Consider the following 12,003-nt stretch of genomic DNA (forward strand, 5'->3'; position numbering starts at 1 on the left):
CAGCTTTCACCACAGTCAAGTTTTTACTACTGTAAACTTTTTCATATGTAAGGAATTATGCTAATTTTTATTCCCTTGTTTCCAATCAGTATTAATTGGCTGTTATTGAGCCAAACTCTTAGTATCTCAGGTTTAGGATTATCTGAATATTTCTTATTGCATATTTTCTCGCTACAAATTCTGCATTAGAGAAAAATATTTTTGTTGACAGGGATATAAACCTTCTGCCAATAATTTTCTAACATCCACATAATTTAATTAGCCAGAGGCCTGGGAGAAGAGGAATGTTTTTGCTTGGTACCTATATGTCATGAAGGTGCCAGGTAAAGAAGAGTTTGTCACTACCTGAGGGAGTCTCAAAGCAGCTAACATTCTCCTTTCCCTTCCTCCCCCCGCCCAACAAACACTCTGTGAGGTGTGTGGGGCTAAGAGACTTCAAAGAAGTGTGACTAGCCCAAGGTCACCCAGCAGCTGCATGTGGAGGAACGGAGACGCGAACCCAGTTCACCAGATTACGAGTCTACCACTCTTAACCACTACGCACGCTGGTTCTCCCTGAACCTCCCTGGGGATGGCATTCCACACGTGGGGAGCCACTGGGCTTGGGAAAGGATTGGTAGCTTGTTTTAAGAATGTCTTCAGAGACACATCTGTGTGCAACACATTGCAGTAGTCCAGTTTTGAGGCAGGAAGTGCCACAGTTGGTGCACTAGCACTGGTTATTAGCAAGGACTAGAAGGTGATCCATGCCACTGAAACTGACAGGGCCTCAAATGACAAGCAGAGGAATTTGCCCTTAACAGTTAACACATCATGTGCCATCCATCAGGCTTGTTAGAAGCGATGCAGGCAATGAGGAGATGGAGCCAACACTGGTCTTTCATCCCAAATATTAGGAGCCTTTGGATAGGTGTTAAAACATTAGCTTATGCTGCGCTTTACAGCCATAGAATAAAAAGTCTTTATATTTTCCACTGTTGTTAAGGCAACAGAAACCACATTCTCATTCTCAGTGGACCAGGGGTTTGCCAGACATCAGGGTTTTATGAATATCCTACTCTATGTGAAATGCATTTTACAAAGATGTTAAATATTCATGGGCTTTTATGCAGCCAAATTTCTTCCTAACATTAAATGATATGTGATATAATCTCTAGTGATTTTTAAAGGGGGCTGGTGATCATTGTTATGCTGGTAAAGAAGGAAGGTATCCGGCTAACTGGGCTAGGCTAGGTTTTAATGTGAACACATTGGGAGGTAAAGCATTTTTGCATGCGTTCTGGTACTTGTGTAGCATCATGGCTGTGGACCAGTCACAGTTTAAATCTTATCTCTGCCATGAACTTACTATATGAACTTAAGTAAGCCATTCTTTCTCAGCCTCCACTTCATCAGTATTATGTGGGTGATGATTCAGCCCTGTAACGAGGACTTCTGAGCTAATATACATGAACCACTCTTCATGAAATAATCTTAGTGTGCTGTATAAATGCAAAACCTGATTAGCATTTTCCAGAAGAGTGGCTTCATTAGTACATTGCACTGAAAAATAAATCTTCTGGCACCTTAAAAAGGTAAAGGACTCCTGACAGTTAAGTCCAGTTGCGAACGACTCTGGGGTTGTGGTGCTCATCTCGCTTTACTGGCCGAGGGAGCTAACGTTTTGTCCGCAGACAGTTTTTCCGGGTCATCACTAAGCCGCTTCTGGCGAAACCAGAGCAGTGCACAGAAATGATGTTTACCTTCCCGCCGGAGTGGTACCTATTTATCTACTTGTACTTTGATGTCCTTTCAAATGGCTCCCCCCGTGGCGGGGATTTGAACCGCCGACCTTCCGATCGGCAAACCCTAGGCTCAGTGGTTTAGACCACAGCGCCACCCTTAAAGACGAATAAATTTATCGAGGCAGATGCTTTCATGGACTTAAGCGCACATTATCCTGAGTTACAGGTATATCTTTTTGTAGCTGTTCCACTGAATCTGACATCAGAAAAGGTATTATTTATAAATAAATAAAAAGCCTGCCTTTGAAGACCCTGTTTAACTGACCTGGTCATCCTTACACAAAGGGAAGCCAAGTGGGGTATGCATGTGTGGAACAAGATCCAATCATGCAATGGAAATTTTCAAAAGGCATTTTTATTTAAAAACAACAACCAAACATACTTTAATATCTCGTTAGGTGTCATGTTCTGAATCAACATGCACTTTCAAGTTTCTTTTTCAATCCTCTGTTCTGTGCATGTTTCTACAGTCTTTCTATCGACTTTTCTTTGTGCCATGACTGCAGATTAAAACAAGACACAGCATTATTGTTCTTAAAAAGAAAGAAAAAGGTATCCCAGATACCTTGGGTATATTCCAGATGGAGTGTGAAAAGTTTTGAGAAGAGTTTCCGACTGCGTTCTAGCCCATGGATGAGATGGGAGGGTGGAATACAGAGTGCTGCACCCTGTGACAACCCTCAACATGCATATGCAAAGTAACACAGTTAATTGCTCCCCTGCTGCAAAATGTTTCCCCACAATCCACCACCCTATCTGCAGAGCCTAGGACTTGCCGATCAAACCACAGAGCCTAGGACTTGCCGATCAAAAGGTTGGCGGTTCGAATCCCCACGACAGGGTGAGCTCCCGTTGCTCGGTCCCAGCTCCTGCCAACCTAGCAGTTCGAAAGCACGTCAAAGTGCAAGTAGATAAATAGGTACTGCTCTGGCGGGAAGGTAAACGGCGTTTCTGTGCACTGCTCTGGTTCGCCAGAAGCAGCTTAGTCATGCTTGCCACATGACCCGGAAGCTGTACACTGGCTCCCTCGGCCAATAAAGCGAGATGAGCGCCGCAACCCCAGAGTTGGTCACGACTGGACCTAATGGTCAGGGGTCCCTTTCCCTTTACCTTTAAGGGAAGTTGTACATTTCACCTCTGTTATATATATGTAGTGCGATGGGCAGCTATGGTGTCTTCCTAATTCTCACCCTTTCCGTGTTTGTCATTAGGGGCGAATGATGCAGATCAGCTGGCCAACCAGCCTGCCAATGAGTGTTCAGTAGCTGGAAGACAGCCGGTCCATCCCTGGTCATCTATCAGTGGCCAGCTGCTCGTCAACAGAGCTCTTGCTGGCTGACTAACTAATCTTTATCTCTCTCACACACACCAACATAGAAGGGAGAAAAATAGGAAGCCACTGGCATTCAACCCACTACATATACATAACTAAGGCAATTGTGGAGATTTTGCTATGTTATTATCCCCCCCCCCAAAAAAAATTCCCATCCCATGGGGGGGGGGCTTTTTTATTTTACCCCCTCCTTCAATTCATCAAAAGAAACAATTTTGGCAAATTCGTTCACAGCATTCATTTCAGTGTTTAAAAGATTATGTGTTAATTAATGTTAATTTTCTTTTTGCTATTTTTTAATGACTACAATATGCTGCTCATCATAGTGGCACATTTCCTTGATAATCAACAATGGGAGACAAATGTTGTCTTAACTTAAATAAGGCTGAAATATATTTTAATGTTGTTGCTTTTCTGCCATAGAAAACACACCAACAAAGATTTAATTGAAATGTTTGGGGCAGCCCAATACACTTTATCTTGATACTTGGTACCTTCTCCCTTTACTTCATGGTAATTAACAACACAGAATTTAATACCCTTTATGAGCATTTGAAAATTGAGTAACATCTATTTTATTTGTGCTGGAAGGTAGTCCCCATTGCTTCACTTAAGCAAGCAATTGCCATTTGGGTCAATAGCTATTGGTGCAGATTTCATATATCTTGGGCATGTCTCACACTGTATTTTTAGGGTAGAGAAGGAGACTAGGCCATCAGGGATGAGCTGCATTAAGTTCTTAGGCAGGGCTTAATACTTGTCACAGATACTACACTAGATCTTAGACAAAAGGCCGAGATACTTGTCATCACGTGAGATCATTGCCACACAGGACCTTAAGCTGAAGATGAATTTGTGTTGGAAGTTCCAAACAATCAAGGAATATCAAAGATGGGGCTGAACAGATAAACGAATAGCCATATCCCCCAAATCACTACATTTATAGCAACCCAGCTGGAATCCATCTGCCTGGCTTAGGTTTTAGTCTGAAAAATTCCTGATGATGTCACGAGTTGTATGTGTCAGATAGTAGATTTATTGCTCAGATAAATCCTGGCGTCTTGCTTATCAAATAGTTCATATATTTACTCCAGTCTTCTAAGAATCTCTGGTCCCGCAGGTTTCGAATCCTTCCTGTTAATTTATCTGTGAAACCATTCACCTTTCAGCCTAGCCCAACCTTTCCAAAGCTTTATTAGAAACATCCAAGCAATCCTTGCCATCTCCCTACAGAAGTGAGGCCTTTTTAATAGCTAGCAGTTTAGGAAACTGGAAATGATGTGCAATCCTAAAAGGTCTGGGTTCTGTCAGGGAATGGGCAGAGGAGGAATGCTAGAGACCGCCTCCCCATCCTAACCCCTCCAGGGAGGAGGAAGAGGAAGACAATATAGATTTACAACAGGGGTTTGAGGGAGGTAGCAGCTCAGAGGCAGATGAGGGGGAAAGCTGGGAAATCATGGGACAGCTGGAACAACACCCAGCTGACGCGTCATTAGAAAGCATTCAAGACTCTTCATTTCCCAGAACCCAGCGAGCCTTAAAAGTAGGAGAGCAAAGAACTCAAAGACAGAGGGCACGTAGCAGCACCCATAGAGGAAACAATGAGAATGACAAATGAGGAAGTGGGAGAGACGAGGGGTGGAGATTCACTTGGGACAATGCCATTATCCAGGAGGCTGGGTTCTATAGCCTCTCTCTGTAAAGATTGAAATAAAAAAGGACAGTAAGAAACTTTTCCTTGTCTTTATACTTTCCTAGGCAACCAGCTGGGAGCCGCTGACAGCATCCTGACAGGTTCAAGAAATGGAGTTGCTCTAAGCACGAATCTTTTTATCGTAAACCAGTCTGATCTCAGTGTGGTGGAAAAACTCCACAAATCAGGCTGCTTAGCAATGGTCATTTGAGGAAACATCACAAAGAAAGCTGAGATCACACATGTACGGTGGTGTCATATTAGGTCATAAGAAGATACACATAATTTTTTTTAAAAAAAACAACAACAACACTTCCCTTTCCCTCTCAGAAAATCCTGATTTCAGGTGTTTCCTACAAGCCAAGTTTTTCAGGTCTGCACAATTTGTGAATTATCAAGCCAAATCCAGTGTGCCAGCCACATGGCAGCTTACTGGGGGCCCTATAAACCTCTTCTGGGACTGGAAAGATGAGAGGCAGTTGCCAAGCACCTAGCAGACCACAGCATATGGAGGGCTACATTCCCCATAGCTTGGCTGGCACCAACCCTACCACAAGTGATTGCCGGTTTACCGTTGAACCCTTAACACACGCATCAGAGGAATGGTTTCGAGCATTGCCCTGTTGCCTGGAGTGAATGTCTGAGGCAAAGCTCTAGCAATATATCAAGAAATTGCCATCTATTTGTCTTCATGCAGTAAGCCTATTATTTTCAGAAAGTCTTCTTCATCATTGCTGCCCACAATACAATGCATGCTATATTGCTGAGGCCGATTTGGAATAATTGTTTTGTTGTTGTTTTTAAAAAATTGGTTCACTGGCATAATATATTTAGCTGTATTTTGTCTTTGCCCTCATGTTTTATTTTTATTTCCTTTTACTGTGCACCTGATGTTCATTTGGTTACCTCCCAGGCTTGTCTCCCTCTTTCTTTCTCCCAGTTACCCTGAGCCTAATTCTGTTACCTAGTAAAAGCTTTTCGAGAAGGAATCTTCATTCCTTGCTACAATTCTATAAATATTAATCATATGCAGTTGTACTTCAGTGTGCTGAGACGTTAATGTGGTTTGCATTGTGCATTTTTATAATTTCATGGGTAACAAGAGAAGTGGAAAGGAAATAAACATCCATGGTGTTTTAGAACATAATGGCTCAAATGATAACATTAAAGAGCACTGAATAAATTTAATAATCCACTGACCCTGAAACACAATTGAGAAATCGCATCTGGACTTTGGTTGAAAATGTTTGGCCTCTACAGAGAAATGACATCTTTTGCTCCACTATTTACATGCCTGTATAATATATACCTATAATATATGTACCAGTCAACTTCGGATAATTATAGGTATAATATATACCTATAATATATGTACCAGTCAACTTCGGATACCACATCATGCACCTGACAATGTAGATGATAAGTCTGTGAAAGTTTAAGCATTAATAATTTTGCTAATCTTTAAAGCTGCCACAATATACCTTGTTGTTCTAGTTCTAAGGTGTCCCTGTTCAGGTATCTTTTTTGTTCTGCATATGTTGTGTAAGTATCATTTAAATGCCAGAAAGCTAATCAAAAATACTAATCCCACTAATAATAAAAACCACAGATAAAAACAGCTCGGGTCTCAGATACCCGAAAGAATGCCTTTTTCCATACTAATCTGCCGCCAAGACCATATAACCCCGGTCCTGAAAGACCTACATTGGCTCCCAGTATGTTTCCGAGCACAATTCAAAGTCTTGGTGCTGACCTTGAAAGCCCTAAATGGCCTTGGCCCAGTATACCTGAAGGAGCATCTCCACCCCAATCATTCTGCCCGGACACTGAGGTCCAGCGCTGAGGGCCTTCTGGCGGTTCCCTCATTGCGAGAAGCAAAGCTACAGGGAACCAGGCAGAGGGCCTTCTCGGTAGTGGCACCCACCCTGTGGAACGCCCTCCCATCAGATGTCAAAGAGATAAACAACTACCTGACATTTAGAAGATATCTGAAGGCAGCCCTGTTTAGGGAAGTTTTTAATGTGTGACATTTCAATGTATTTTTAATCTTTGTTGGAAGCCACCCAGAGTGGCTGGGGAAACCCAGCCAGATGGGTGGGGTACAAATGATGATGATGATGATGATGATGATGATGATGATGATAATGATAATGCTAATAATAATAATAATGTATTAAGATCTACAGAAGAAGCCTTTTGGTCTACGAAGGACCATAGCATGAGGAACTATGGGAGAGGGCTTTCTATCTGGATGTTTCATACCTATGAATGACCTCCCCTCTAAGGTGCATCATGCCTTAATTCACTGGCAGGGGAAGACGCACCTTTCTTTGGGGCAGGTGAAGACACACGCCATTGGGGCAGGATGAGATGCACAAGGGACTGAGGATGCTAACGGGCTGCTGCATATATGGCTGATGAATTGAAGTTTAGATTGATGGGTCAAAAATTGTGCTGTTCTTTGTAACAACATCTAATAGCAATGTACCAATGCCAAGATTATATAAAAGTTATTTCGTAATGGATGCAACTCTCATGAACTAATATAAAAATAAAGTGAAAACCACATGGTAAGACTATCTTACCGATATGTGACTCTTAACTTTCGAAACATCGCATTGCGGAATCTATTTTGTTATGTTGCCTGCAAAAGTGTACTTGAACCCTCTCTTCATTTCATTCCAACTGGAACAGTGAGCTCCACAAAGCCTCTGTCCTTTGTTTCCTTATTGTTTGTATTATTTGTATGGAGTTGCTTTTGAAAACTCAATAAACACACCTTAAAAATAATAATGTGAAAGCAAAATGAAATTTCAGTTCAAATAAAAAAACTAAAACAAAAGGTACTGTCATTGTTAAAGGATGGATTGGCCCTTTCTAGTAACACTGCATCAAATATTTAAGGTATCATACATTTTTAAGGTGGTTTTAGCTAAATTTAATTTCTGACAGGAGTACCTTTCTTGTTTAAAAGCTTTGTTGTTTGTAACCTCCAACCCCCTTCTGCTCTGTTGTTTTTTCCTTTTATGTTTTGTAACCATCCTTCCTTTACCTTTAGTACACCTTTTATGTCTGACCCTAGACCAAACCAAATAAAATAAATTCAGACAAGCAGCTCCTTTTCATTGCAGGTGTATCTGGGAATTTCTAAAAACTGTGTTAAAACAGATTTAGAGTTTGGGTCTGTTTTGTAGCTATTATCAAAATGCACAGCTCTCTAAAAATTAGGCCAGTTTGTTTTCAGACTGTAATAAGCCTACTAAGATGGCTGATGAATCAGGGGCGAAGGAAGGCGTTGTGACACCCAGGGCGGGTGTCGCTACGTAGGGCGCATGTGCGGAGTCACTATGTATGACGCGTGCGCCGTATGTAGCGACGCCGCACATGCACTGTATAGCGGTTTTCCACTGGCGCTGCTCCAGTGCCATACGGACAGCTAGATCCCGGTACCATCCGTACGGCGCTGGAGCGGCGCTGGCGGCAAACCGCTATACAGCGCATGTGCGGTGTCGCTACATACACCGCATTTGTGCGACGCCACACATGTGCTGTACTTAGTGGTTTGCTGCTGGCGCTGGAATCCTCTGCTCGCGGCTGCAGCCACAAAGGATCCTCCACATGCAGCTGCAGTGCCGCAATGGCTACCCGCGCCACCGCAAGCCCCCTTAAGGTGACTTCTTGTCACCCCCGCAGACATGGAACCCAGGGTGCACCCCCCCCCCGTTGTGACGCCACTGTGATGAATTGCTTCCTGTATAGTGGTTAGATATTGTGCAGGCGTAATGTAAAGAAACAAAGCAACAAGCCCTGTCTTTTCCATTCATATCACAATTCTCTGGCTTTCTTTTAGGCTGTGTATATACTCCTTTTTACTCTGTTGTCACCACTGGTTTGGAAAGGGTTGTACACAGTGCTTTTTCTGGGGGTACACAGGGGTATGCATACCCCTAAACATTTTGTGAATCTAATGGGGGAAGAAACTAAAAGTTTTAGTGTCTACTCTAGCATGGTGAATTGTCAGTTATGTTGAATAGCACGGCGAATCGTCAGTTCCGTTGCTACCCCTGATGGCAACCTCATTTCCTGTCACGGTGTTTCCTGAGTTTCAGATGGAAGCGGGCGTTTAATGTGTGAAGTAGGAGTTGGAATCTAGCATGGTTATTGGTCAGTTTCGCTGTTACCACCTCCGATGGCGGCTTAATTTCCTTTCCCGGTGATTTTCTTGAGTCAAAATGAGAGTACCTCTAAACATTTTTTAAATAAAAATTCACTGGTTGTACACATATCTATCCTGTATCTATCTTGTCGTTTCTTATGAATGACCTACTTGCGTTTTAAGCTGGTAATGTGTACATAAACTTAGAATGCATTTCTGTTGTTCTTCCAAATTGCAGGGCACATTGCAAGCTGAAGGGCCTTCTTCTACTGTTATTATTATTATTATTTATTGAATATGTATGCTGCTCTTCATCCGAAGATGGTTCACAACATAAAAATACAAAATAAGAACACAAAATGCAAAATAAAACAAGAACAGAAACAAACCAATAACCCTCTTCCCCACCTACAAATACATGAAAAAGGGTATATCATATTACATATACATGATACGCATCTGAAAGACAACATACAAACCTCTAATCTGATAAAAGACAGAGTTCTTCTGCTACTATAGACAGAAAGGCTTGATGAAATTAAAATATTTCCCACTGTTGTCAGAACTCAGAAACCATAGGAGACTGCATAATTTCATGGGCTAACTCATTCCGTAGTCAGGATCTTACCACCAAGAAACATGTTTTCCAGCTTCCAGCAAGTTGGATTTCCCTTGATGGTGAAAAAATCCACAGAGCCTCACCTGTCCTGTAACTTACCTAGCTGAAGACTGCCCATCCCCTTATCTATGGCAGCCCATCAGTAGCCTTGCAGTTTCACACCATGCTCGATTTTGCCACATGCAATCCACAAGGGGTATTGTAAAGTGGGCATAATGGAAAAAGAAGCTTGCTCGTTTCCTTTCTTATTACTGACTGCAGTCCCATTTCTGGAAATTAAATCCACAGATTAAACCCACTACACAAATTAAATCCACGCCAGAATATTCAACATATTGTAGTCTTTGCTTGGCTAGGTATCTTTACATCTTTATTCTCCTAGATGTCCATAACCAAAGAGATTCTTATACAGAGACTCCCTCTCTTGCTTTTCTTCCTAGAACATAATCTGTTTAATTGATGTATGCATGTGTTAGTACTAATGCTAGTCCCATACTGAGATGAGAAAGAGTGACCTTGTATGTTTTTCCCAGAACAAGTCCCTGGATCAATGCATTTTGATTGCAAAACATTGTTTTATTAGAGGTATTTGTTGGGTTTAATCTCCTTAACATCCCGTAACACATGGCAGGCATTAGTGATCCTTATGTCTGTAAAAGTGTTTCAAGGGACAGACCTTCAAAGCCATTAATAAGCTGATTTTCAGAGATGAGGAAAAGGGTACATTCTACTCAGTGGTGTTCAAGTATTGGATAGGAATACAGAAAATGTACAGAGAGGAAATAACACCAAATGGGAGGCAGGAGTGAGCATTTTAAGGCAAGGAGACATCATACTTACAGGTGTAACACTGGAAGATGTCCATCTATATGTGCACGTTTCTGTGCATATTGCTGCTATGAATGAATGCTTGCATACGACTCCAGCAAATATATGCTAGATGCTGGTGTCACAGTTATACTGTGCAATCTGCAAATTGCTTTTCCCAAGAATATCCTTGGGTGAAATTCCAGTAAAGGCTTTGGGAGACCGCAAGGCAACTGAAAAGTAAATGGTTTGTAAATTGCAGATTATTTTTTATAGATTTCTGAAAAGTATGTAGGACATTTTTCAAAATGAATACTTGAAACAAGTAGGGAGAAGAGTCATCTCTTATATGACAAGAGAAGCTTTTTAGAATAAACATTATTAAAATTTATCCACTGCTAGAATGATTCAGGCACTGTATGATTTCAGGCAATGCAACTCTCTGACCTTGGGTGAATCTATACACCGGGGGGACGGGGGACAGACCACTATAAATAAGTCAGAAATTAAATCATTATAACAAAAGAAAAAAATGCTATGGAAAATCACATAGAAATTTTTATTTGCTCTCCAGCGCCATCTGGTGTTACATGTTTATAACGCATTCAAAACACTGTTTTTTGACTAATGTAGGTGAGTCCCTTGTGCCTCAGTTAGCTCAGTTGTAGGAAAGGGGACAGAAGCTGCATCTGGCTGAGAAAGGCAACTGGTGCTGTGGTACAGTGTTGTTTTAAATGAGAAAATTATTTACCACTCCAGTCCTATGTGCAACCAGAGTGATTCCTGCTGAGTTCACACACACACAAGTTTGTCTCATCTTTACTCAAGGATGATTTCCTTAGCCATATATTGGTGGCTGAAGCAGGGTAGGGAACACAATCAATGCCTGGTAGAGGCATTCAACGTTACTGCTTTCCTAGGCCTAAAATTGATTAGGGAGGTTTGGCTAAATCAGGGTTTCCCAAACTTGGGTCTCCAGCTGTTTCGGGACTACAACTCCCATCATCCCTAGCTAGCAGGACCAGTGTCCAGGGATGATGGGAATTGTAGTCCCCAAAACAACTGGAGACCCAAGTTTGGGGAACCCTGTGCTATATACTGGCGCTATTGTGCCATCTTGTGGCACACTTGTATGGCCTGCCATGTGGTTTGGGAATCATTGTTGCAGACTGCTTGGTGTTTTGTACATTGTGGTCTGCTTGTGGGACTCTTTTGCCAGACTATAAAAGGAGAGATGGGCAGGTCCCTTTTAATTTGTCTCATAAAATTCTAGCCTGACATTATAGCAAAATACCTACTTGCGGCTGAGTTCATTATGTGGAATTGGAAAATGCTTTTGAAATGAATTACTGTTCTAAATGCCAGTGGGCCAGTGTAGCAGCAGGTAAAAAAGGAATGGTGAGCAGCATTTGCGGGTTTAGATTTTATTTTTATTCTGTGCGTTGATGCCCTGAAGCCTGCCCATCTTAGCAAGTTGTTAACAAAATCAGAATTTAATTACTGTTTTTCCTGGGATAGTGACTCCAATGATTGTGTCTAACCCGGTAAAATCACTTTGCCTTACTAGAGCTATGATTGGTGCCTTGAACTAAAGTGCAGGTGGAGAATCTT

General features: G+C 41.8%; 1 protein-coding gene across 4 annotated transcripts in view; it reads left to right on the forward strand.

The window, feature by feature from the left end:
* NRG1 (neuregulin 1) overlaps positions 1–12,003 on the forward strand; it is a 512,253-nt gene that overhangs the window by 45,818 nt on the left and 454,432 nt on the right. The gene's annotated exons all lie outside the window — the stretch shown is intronic.

This window comes from Podarcis erhardii (genome assembly GCF_964252035.2).
Source record: "Podarcis erhardii genome assembly, chromosome: 17".
In the NCBI taxonomy this organism is placed as follows: Eukaryota; Metazoa; Chordata; class Lepidosauria; order Squamata; family Lacertidae; genus Podarcis; species Podarcis erhardii.